This window comes from Wolffia australiana, chromosome 1 (assembly GCF_029677425.1).
Source record: "Wolffia australiana isolate 7733 chromosome 1, ASM2967742v1".
In the NCBI taxonomy this organism is placed as follows: Eukaryota; Viridiplantae; Streptophyta; class Magnoliopsida; order Alismatales; family Araceae; genus Wolffia; species Wolffia australiana.
Window position 1 is genome coordinate 12537785 of NC_135835.1, and position 8896 is coordinate 12546680.

At 32.9% G+C, this 8896-nt stretch overlaps 1 non-coding gene across 1 annotated transcript; it reads left to right on the plus strand.

Annotated features, from left to right (window-relative positions):
* Nucleotides 1-6158: 6158 nt before the first annotated feature.
* On the plus strand, nt 6159-6242 carry TRNAM-CAU (transfer RNA methionine (anticodon CAU)). The gene is given in 2 exon segments: nt 6159-6196; nt 6207-6242. It is a non-coding gene; the product is annotated as a tRNA-Met (tRNA).
* Nucleotides 6243-8896: the final 2654 nt, after the last annotated feature.

The following is an 8896-nucleotide window of genomic DNA, read 5'->3' on the forward strand; positions in this document are numbered from 1 at the left end:
TTCCTTCTGGTTGAGGCTCGTATGGGACGTTCTTCCATATTTTTCACAGATGCCTTTCATTGAAGCCTGCTTTATCAACCGTGGCATGCATCTTACCTGAAATCCACCAATTAAACTAATACTTTTTATAGGTCAAGCACATGAATCTTATTGATTCAACAACACAATTTCCTTTTGAACCAGAATATTATTCAGTGGAATATGTAATCTCACTACTTCGGTTTGATATAATAATATGATTCAAATAATAACTTCGGATCATTAAATCAATGATTGTATTCAGTCACTATCTCAAAAACAGTCTTTATGGACGATTTATCTAAGTCTTAATCCAAATTTTATAGTAAGAAATAACAACAGTAATCTCACAATTCTTAGTCACAGCAATGTGTTAATAGTGATTGTAAAAATCAGCATGATAATAATGGTCATCATCATAAAGATCGGCATACTTAAAGGAGACAGTACTATTACTCCAATATTTCCAAGATAATGGTAGTATGTAACATTAATATTCAATGAATTATTTCAATGATTTTTTTCTAGTGATAATTATTTCAATGACATAAAATAATCACTCTTAAATTTCCCCAAAAATAAGATTTTCACTCAATTTCACAACCTGACAATTGATAAAATACTGATATTAAATATTTCTGATTATCTCAAACTCCATAATATAAATTGCTAAACTGATTTTGAAATTGGTTCCCTAAAATCGTTCAATCAATACTTCCAAAAAGTTATCAAGATGTTAAGTACCAGTATCTATGAAAAATGTATTATTTAACCTCATTATATTTCTCTTCCTTTCATTTTTTAATCTATTATTCTTGCCCAAAGTAAATAGTGACAAAAACCCACACATGTAAATTTCTTATTTTTCCAAAAAAACCACATGTAAATTTCTTAGTTTTTCATGATATATAAAATATATTACAATATATAATTTTTTCACACATAAATGACATTAAAATGAAAGATTATAAGATTTTTATACGAAGGCAATGTGCAAAGCTTTTCATAAAAACGTTTGAGGAATTAATCTAGAAATTTTCTCAAAAAAATAAAACTATTTTTAAGGACATACATTTATATTTATTAAGTTCATGATGTTAAAATATAATGATTTAAATGGGCAATGTGAAATAGTAATGTTTTTCATAATAGATGGAAACTAAATGCTTCAAAGTTTTTGAGGGTTGCAAAGTTTTAACTATGAAAGCTGTATACAAAAACAACAGGGAATCTGAATCAAAGTTTTGTGATATGAGGTAAAATCAAAGGATACAAGTTTTTTAAACCTTAATCTTCTTATTTATGAACATAATACATTTTTACACATCAGAAATTTCCCTTTGTATATATCCATTTTCCATGACTTTGTCCTTTAAGGGAAATTTTGTTTTGGAAACAATTGAAGAAAAAAATAGTGCAGATATATTGGGAAAAGTGTTTAAGAAAAAAAGAATGATAGTTTTATTTTATAAATTCATTCATGCTGAATGAAAATGATCATATGATTTTAATTTTTTTATTCATCTAAATATTTTTGCGGGGTTAGAAACAAAAATACTTGAAAAAAATGATTTTAAAACCTTGATATTTTAAAAAAATATTGGATCGTATCTGACGCCAAGTGAACTTAAAATACTAAACTCAATGCGGAAAACATTAACGGTGAAAGCTCTGATAAATGAGTAAAGAATTAAGAGCTAAGGATGATGATCAATAAACATAAATGGTTTTATGGAAATAAAAATATGGTCTTGAAATTAAGAGAGATCTTTGAGTGATTTAAAAAGGTTTTGATCTAAGTATTTCTAACTAATGAGTTCAGTGATTTGGAAAACTAGGTCATGAAAATGAGCAAAATGTTAAGATACTTCTGAAATATGATGAATTCAAAGGAAAAAAGCCAACATAGATTATTTGAATTCATGTTAAGGAATCAATATATAAGTTTTAATTTTTAAAAAATAAGCATTCAAAGGAAAATGTTAACAGAGGTTCCCTACAATGCTTATTTTTTTAGCCACCATAAATTAGATAATTAATACAAGATGAAAATATAGTCTTGTAAGATGTGATCGAATTTTGAATCTTTGTATCCCTTTTTGGTACTTTTTACATAAATGACCAATGTGATTTATTGATAACATAGGGGAGTGGTGCAATTTTATTAAAAATTAAGGAAGACACGTGAAGGGTGGTGCAGAATGGGCAAGCGCAGGATGAATATTTTCTGCTCGCTATCCCCCGTAATGGATGACTTTGGAACAATGTGGTGTGAATGTGATGTCCAGAGCTACCAAAGTGCCGGAAACTGAGTGATAGAGAACAATTGTGGATGCTTAATGAAAATTGTGGACATGGAAAATTCTTATTAGTCTTATAATGGCGCCAATGGGGCGAATGGGTATATAATCTCAAAAGTCCACATATTTTCTCATTTTCACCACCCAAGGGTTTTCTATGAAGACCAGAATAACTCTTTCTTGGGCTAGGTGATGCTTTTTCTAAATCCTCACATCAATTGGAACCAACTAAATTGACCTCTGTTACAACATGTCAAATCCCATAGTGATACCAGTTTATATTTATTTTAATTAAAATATAGATAATAATTATCCTTGAAAAAGCTTCTACAATCTAGTCAATAACCTCAATTTGTACTAACTTTAAATTCAAGTTTACGTGATATATTTAGTTATGTTTACTAAGTCTTGAATATAGAATTGTGGTATTTATAAATTAGATTTGAGTTTTAATTTATTGATATAAACAAAAATAACATAAAATTTATGACAACATAATCATAAACCAATTCATCATATTGATATATTTTAGAAAGAACTCTTTACCATTAAAATTAAAATTTAAAATATTATGAAATTATTATGAATTTTATTTATTTATTGGATATCCCTAAGGAGCGTACAAAAATACTTAAGTTGTGAAAACATAGACCAAATGTTCTGCACTAGAACCATGTTATGAAGACTTTAAGATGATATTTTTTATTGAGATAGAAAGGAAAATGTATTTAGTAAGATTCTTATTATATACAATTACTGGATTTTTAGATTTTACAAAAGAAAATGTTGTAATAAATCTAGATGCATTTATGGACTGTATGAAATTCACAGTATGTTTTATTGACAGTTTTGAATTATTTGGCTCTCAAGCATTCTCTAGGAATAAACTTGGTTGGAATTTTATTGCAGTTCTAATATTTTTGTTACAGAGTTTTAGTGTTATAAGCCTTCTCTTCCAGGTTTCATCCTTTCTTGATTGTAATAGAAAAAAATTCCATTTTAGTTTGATAATTGATGTTTTATGAAAAGCCTTTCCTAGGACATATTTTGGAATGCACGATCAAGTTTTAAATGAAGGATCACAACAATAGTGAAGTAATTTTGGGCTGAGTATAAAAACGAATAAAATCTCTCTTTATTTTTTAACAGAGAGATAACGATTTTATTTTTGAAAGATATTCAAAAGTTAGAACACATGATCATGTTAAGAATATGACATATATAAGCCTCATTTTTGGAGCCCTACAAGGAAAAATCAAAATGATCCAATTACCAAACTTTTGGGTAATGTGACCCTGATTGATGATCCGAGCAAGAAATTTATTGAGGTTTACATTTAAAATGAAATGTAAAACACATCGATGATTGAATTACATTGCACATAATTACATCCTCTACCTTTTGGTTCTGTAAATAAATGTCATGAGCGAAAAAGATGTATGAACTCTTGACATATCCACATGGTCCGCAACATGTCAGATATCCTGGCCTACTAAATTATTATGGCCATCAATACAGTAAGATATTTTCTTTCTTTCCATCATCACAGGAGATGAAGTCACATTTCGAGAAAGGAAGAAAGAGAGGCACTTAAAATAAACTTGAATTGGAAATCTTTTTTGGTGCGCTAAATCTATTAAGTTTAATGAGACTTTTCTTTAATATATTCCTTTAATTTATGCTTTGATGTTGAAGTGCTCTCTGTCTATCCAGCCAGGGAAATTCACAAGTATAGTTAATGACTTTAAAGTCATAACATCTATTAAAACTCTAACCCGACTAACTCAATATATTAATTTATAGACTATTTAATCATGGATCCAGTTAACCCTGTCATTTTATCATGTTGTCAGTATGTTAGGTGATGAGCTACACTATTTTCTCAAAGGTGAAAAAAATTCATCAATCCTGCCATGGAACCTTTTTTCTTTAGTTATCATGCACATATATTCCATTATTGAGACACTTCTAGAATAACATAAGCATTAAAAAATGTCCAACCTTAATTCGTTATTATAGTTATGACTGATGCATATAGAAATCATCTGAGATCTCCTTTTCAGATATTGCGTTAACTTGGTTAGGGACTTGATTGTATCATTTTCCTTAAGACAATCTCCTCTTATATTAAGGGAGGAGACTCCCATCTCGTCCACACAATTACCTTTGTGAACTTGCGCCTGTATGTAATCTCTGACCATTTGGAACCCCACGACAAAGGACTCGTACATCATTGTCAAATACAAGTTTCCATCTACCCGATGCTTTTATTGACTCAAGACTAAGTAAAAATTAAACAAATGGGTCATAAATCAATCTCATTGATAATTCGGTACAAATAAAAAATCTTATGAGTTGAAAAGCTTCAATACATTTATACGCGTATAACCACTATAGTATGATATTTTCATCATCATTCCACACAACCTTGGATTTCAATGCATACATCACACATGTAAAATATCTAATGTATGATGTTGAATAAAACAAACTAAATACATAATGTGTGGTTGGATTTTGAAATGAAAAACAATAGAGCAGAAGGAAGAAATAGAATCTTTGAATAAAAATAAACAACATAATATTGTAATAACTTAAAGTGAATCGAATAGATGTTTGATCACAATGAGGAGAAGCTGAAACCTGGATTTTGAAAAACAGATAATTTTTCCAGTACTTAGTAGGTACCTAAAAGGTGCTCAGCAAAATATTGTGCAAATACCTCCTAGGTTTCACATGGCTACACAATTTAACACTTCTTATTCAGAAATAATAATATATACAAGTGCATCAATTAGAGGATAAATTTACTCAGGATTTTTGTAATATGAGATACAAGTTTCGCTAAATGGAGAACATGGATTAAAATCACACAAATTTTTAAAGAAGAATTTAGTCTATTTTATATTTTCCAAAACTTATAGTTTTATTTATAATATGAATGGGTATCATAATAATATAATATTTCATTTTTTTACCAAAAACCTTGTAATTACCTGTTCAAATTATGTTTAAAATAATTTAATGTTTTAAGATCTCTCTTAAATTTGAGAAGAAATTATGTGAAACTTAAGTAATAGATGTGAAACTTAGAAATCATATTTCTAATCTTTCTCAATTTCAAGTAATGATAAATAAGATACTAAATTCAATCTGACTAAATACATAGAATATTTTTTAAAAATGGTCATTATTCTTAGATATAACTCAATGTCCTCAACATATTTGTCTCTTTTATAAATTTAACTGTGTATCCCGCAGTCCGACAGAGCCATTGTAAGTTTTCTATTATGAGTTCATGAATCTGCTTAATATCAGAGAGAATTGACTCTGGTAAAAGAATAAACTTGAGTCGCTCATCAGCACACAATGAATTCACTATGGTTTTTAGCCTTGATATTCAGTGCGACATGGTTGTGTTGTCGAAGCATTGTGCTGTAAGGCATCTTTTGGCCCAGTAAAAAGGATTACGACTATTATGCCCATTACATTTGTTAAAAGATCTACAAGAAATATAAAAGATAAAAATACAGAAATTTTTTTGAAGCCCTGCTATACTTGTATATAGTCTTAGAAATCTGGAATATCAAATGGCCCTCATGCCGAATGGCTCGAGGCAAGAGGGTCCATTGTAAATCTGACCTGAACATAGTTCATTAGATGCTATTTCTAAAGTTTTTCAAGATGTCAAAATATAGAGATACAGTTTCTGTATTTTAGTCAATGAAGAGTTTCAACAAAGAGTTTCAATTAAGAGCTTCAATGAAGAGCTTCAATGAAGAGTTTCAATGTTTCAATGCATCACTATTTATTTTTAGATTAAATGCTTGTTAGCATCAAGGGGTGGTGGCGCAGCTGGCTAGCGCGTAGGTCTCATAGCTTAGAGTGATCCTGAGGTCGAGAGTTCGAGCCTCTCTCACCCCATTCTGTATTTTTTGTTTCGTCAATCAAGAAGTACGCCGGCGAGACCGAGTTGACAGGCCAGCGCACTTAGCCTGAACGCCGTGCTCTTCTTTATTTATTTTTTATCATAGATTATTCATGTGCATGAGAGAAAGAGTGTGCCCGCGAGATCTTTTTGACCCCATTAGAATCAAGGAGTGCATGGGATTAGACATGGTCGTTATGTTCTGTTCGTTTAAAACAAACAAAAAATTTGCACAAACGAATTGCACAAGGGTCTGTTCGTTGTCCTTTTCTCTTTATGTGCAAATATTAGAACAGATGTTTGAACATTTCGCACAATTTGCACAAATTCGCACAATTTGCACAAATTCGCACAATTTGCACAAATTCGCACAATTCGCACAAATTCGCACAATCCGAACAATTCGCACAAACCGAACAAATTCGCACGACTGATCAAATTTGCACAAAGCGAACAAATTCGCACAAACCGAAAAAAGTCGCACAACCGAACAAATTTGCACAAATGAACAAATTCGCACAAATCGAACAAAAATTCGCACATAAAGTTAAAAATTGCATTTATTGGTCGTAAATTGCGTAAAATGGCACAGTTTTGGGAAAATTTTGCTCTGCCCTTAGCAAAGTAAAGTAAATTAAAAATAATCTAAAGTATCATATATTTAAATGGAGAGCTTATTAGGTTGTGATTGTTATCTTGATGAAATAGTTTACTAGGATGTTGGCAAATTTGAAAAGATAATATGAGCGAGGAAAATTTTTAATTAATGTTAGTATAAGATGAATAGAGATTTTAGTAGTAAAGGTATTATACCTTTAAAAATAAGAGATAAATCAATTAAAGATATAAATTGAGAGTTTAAATGTCTAAAATGATAAAGAAACGAGCATAATAATCTATTATATATAAAGGGGCAGCTTTTTTCAAATTAAGTTCCACAAGTTGGAATTCGACGAATGGGAAAATTTGAAGCAACTACAAGGATAGAGAATACAATTCTTGCCAAAAAATGTATAATCGGGGAAAAGGATAAGGATCCAATTTCAACAAAAGACATTTGGGGTTCAACGCAAAAAGAGAAATGGAAAGCGATCTAGATAAACTGTTCCAGCTCTGCACCGAATTCATCCTCAGGTACTGTAGCAGCTTGGTCAAGCTCTTCCATCTTTGCGCCCACCTCTCTGGCTGCATCCCATTCCTCCACAAGTTCTTCCATCTTTGCGCACACCTTGTCTCCTCTCTAAGCTACTATCCCTGCTTCCCCAAACGTCACCATCTTCGACTCCTCTGTGGATATAGAGTAAAAAATAGAAGAACACATGTACAGAGAGATGCAAATGATAGGTGATATGCATTTTAGGAGAGAGGGATAGGGAGAGGGGGAGAGTGAGTGCAAGAGAGAAGGAAAGGGAGAGGGAGAGCAGGAGGAAGAGTGTGAAGACAAAAACAAATGGCAAAGTAGACGGAGAGTAAGAGAGGGAGTGTGAGAGGAAGAGTGAAGAAGTGGGAGAGGGTGAGTGAGAGAGAGGAAGTCACAATTAGAGGGAGAGAACTGAGAGCGATAGACATATAATTTAAGGAGAGAGGGATATGGAGAGGGGAGAGTGAGTGGACGAGAGAAGGAGAGCGTAAGGAAGAGTGTGAAGACAAAAAAAATGGAGAAGTAGAGGGAGAGGGAGAAGGAGAGAGTGAGAGTGACAGTGAGATAGAGAGACGGAGAGTAAGAGAGAAGGAGATTGAAAGAGAGAGGGAGAGTGTGAGTGGAAGAGTGAAGAAGTGGGAGAGGGTGAGTGAGAGAGAGGAAGTCACAATTAGAGGGAGAGAACTGAGTGCGGTAGATAGATAATTTAAGGAGAGAGGGATATGGAGAGGGGAGAGGGAGTGGACGAGAGAAGGAGAGCGTAAGGAAGAGTGTGAAGACAAAAAAAATGGAGAAGTAGAGGGAGAGGGAGAAGGAGAGAGTGAGATTGACAGTGAGATAGAGAGACGGAGAGTAAGAGACAAGGAGATTGAAAGGGAGAGGGAGAGTGTGAGTGGAAGAGTGAAGAAGTGGGAGAGGGTGAGTGAGAGGAAGTCACAATTAGAGGGAGAGAACTGAGAGCGGTAGATAGATAATTTAAGGAGAGAGGGATATGGAGAGGGGAGAGTGAGTAGAAGATAAAAGGAGAGGGAGAGAGTGGACAAGTTGTACCTCGCTAGTGAAAAACCCCTCGCTAATGGTGGACCACTAATCTGCATATTGGAAAACAAAATAATTTGTCATCACTTTATCTACAGCACTCAATGAGCTAGGCCAGAGTCTAACTTGTCAATGCATTCAGACGAATGTTAAATGGACCATCATCTTCGTCATTGTCTTCGTCCTCATCTGTTCGCAGGTCGTCGTTGCTGTACCAAGACTTCAACATCATTAAGACTTCAGCGCTCTCCGCCGTTAGCCTCGATCGCTTGTAGTTGATTACTCGACGACCCTCTGAGAATAGGCGCTCACACGCGACACTCGTTGCTTGAACCGCTAGGAATTCTTTCGCCACCAGTGCTAACGCAGGGTAAGAAAGCTGACCTGTTTTGGGGGTAAAATTATTTAGAAATTCAATAAGTGAAGCATGAGATGTTTAATATAAAGAATGCGAATTGTATGATACCTGTC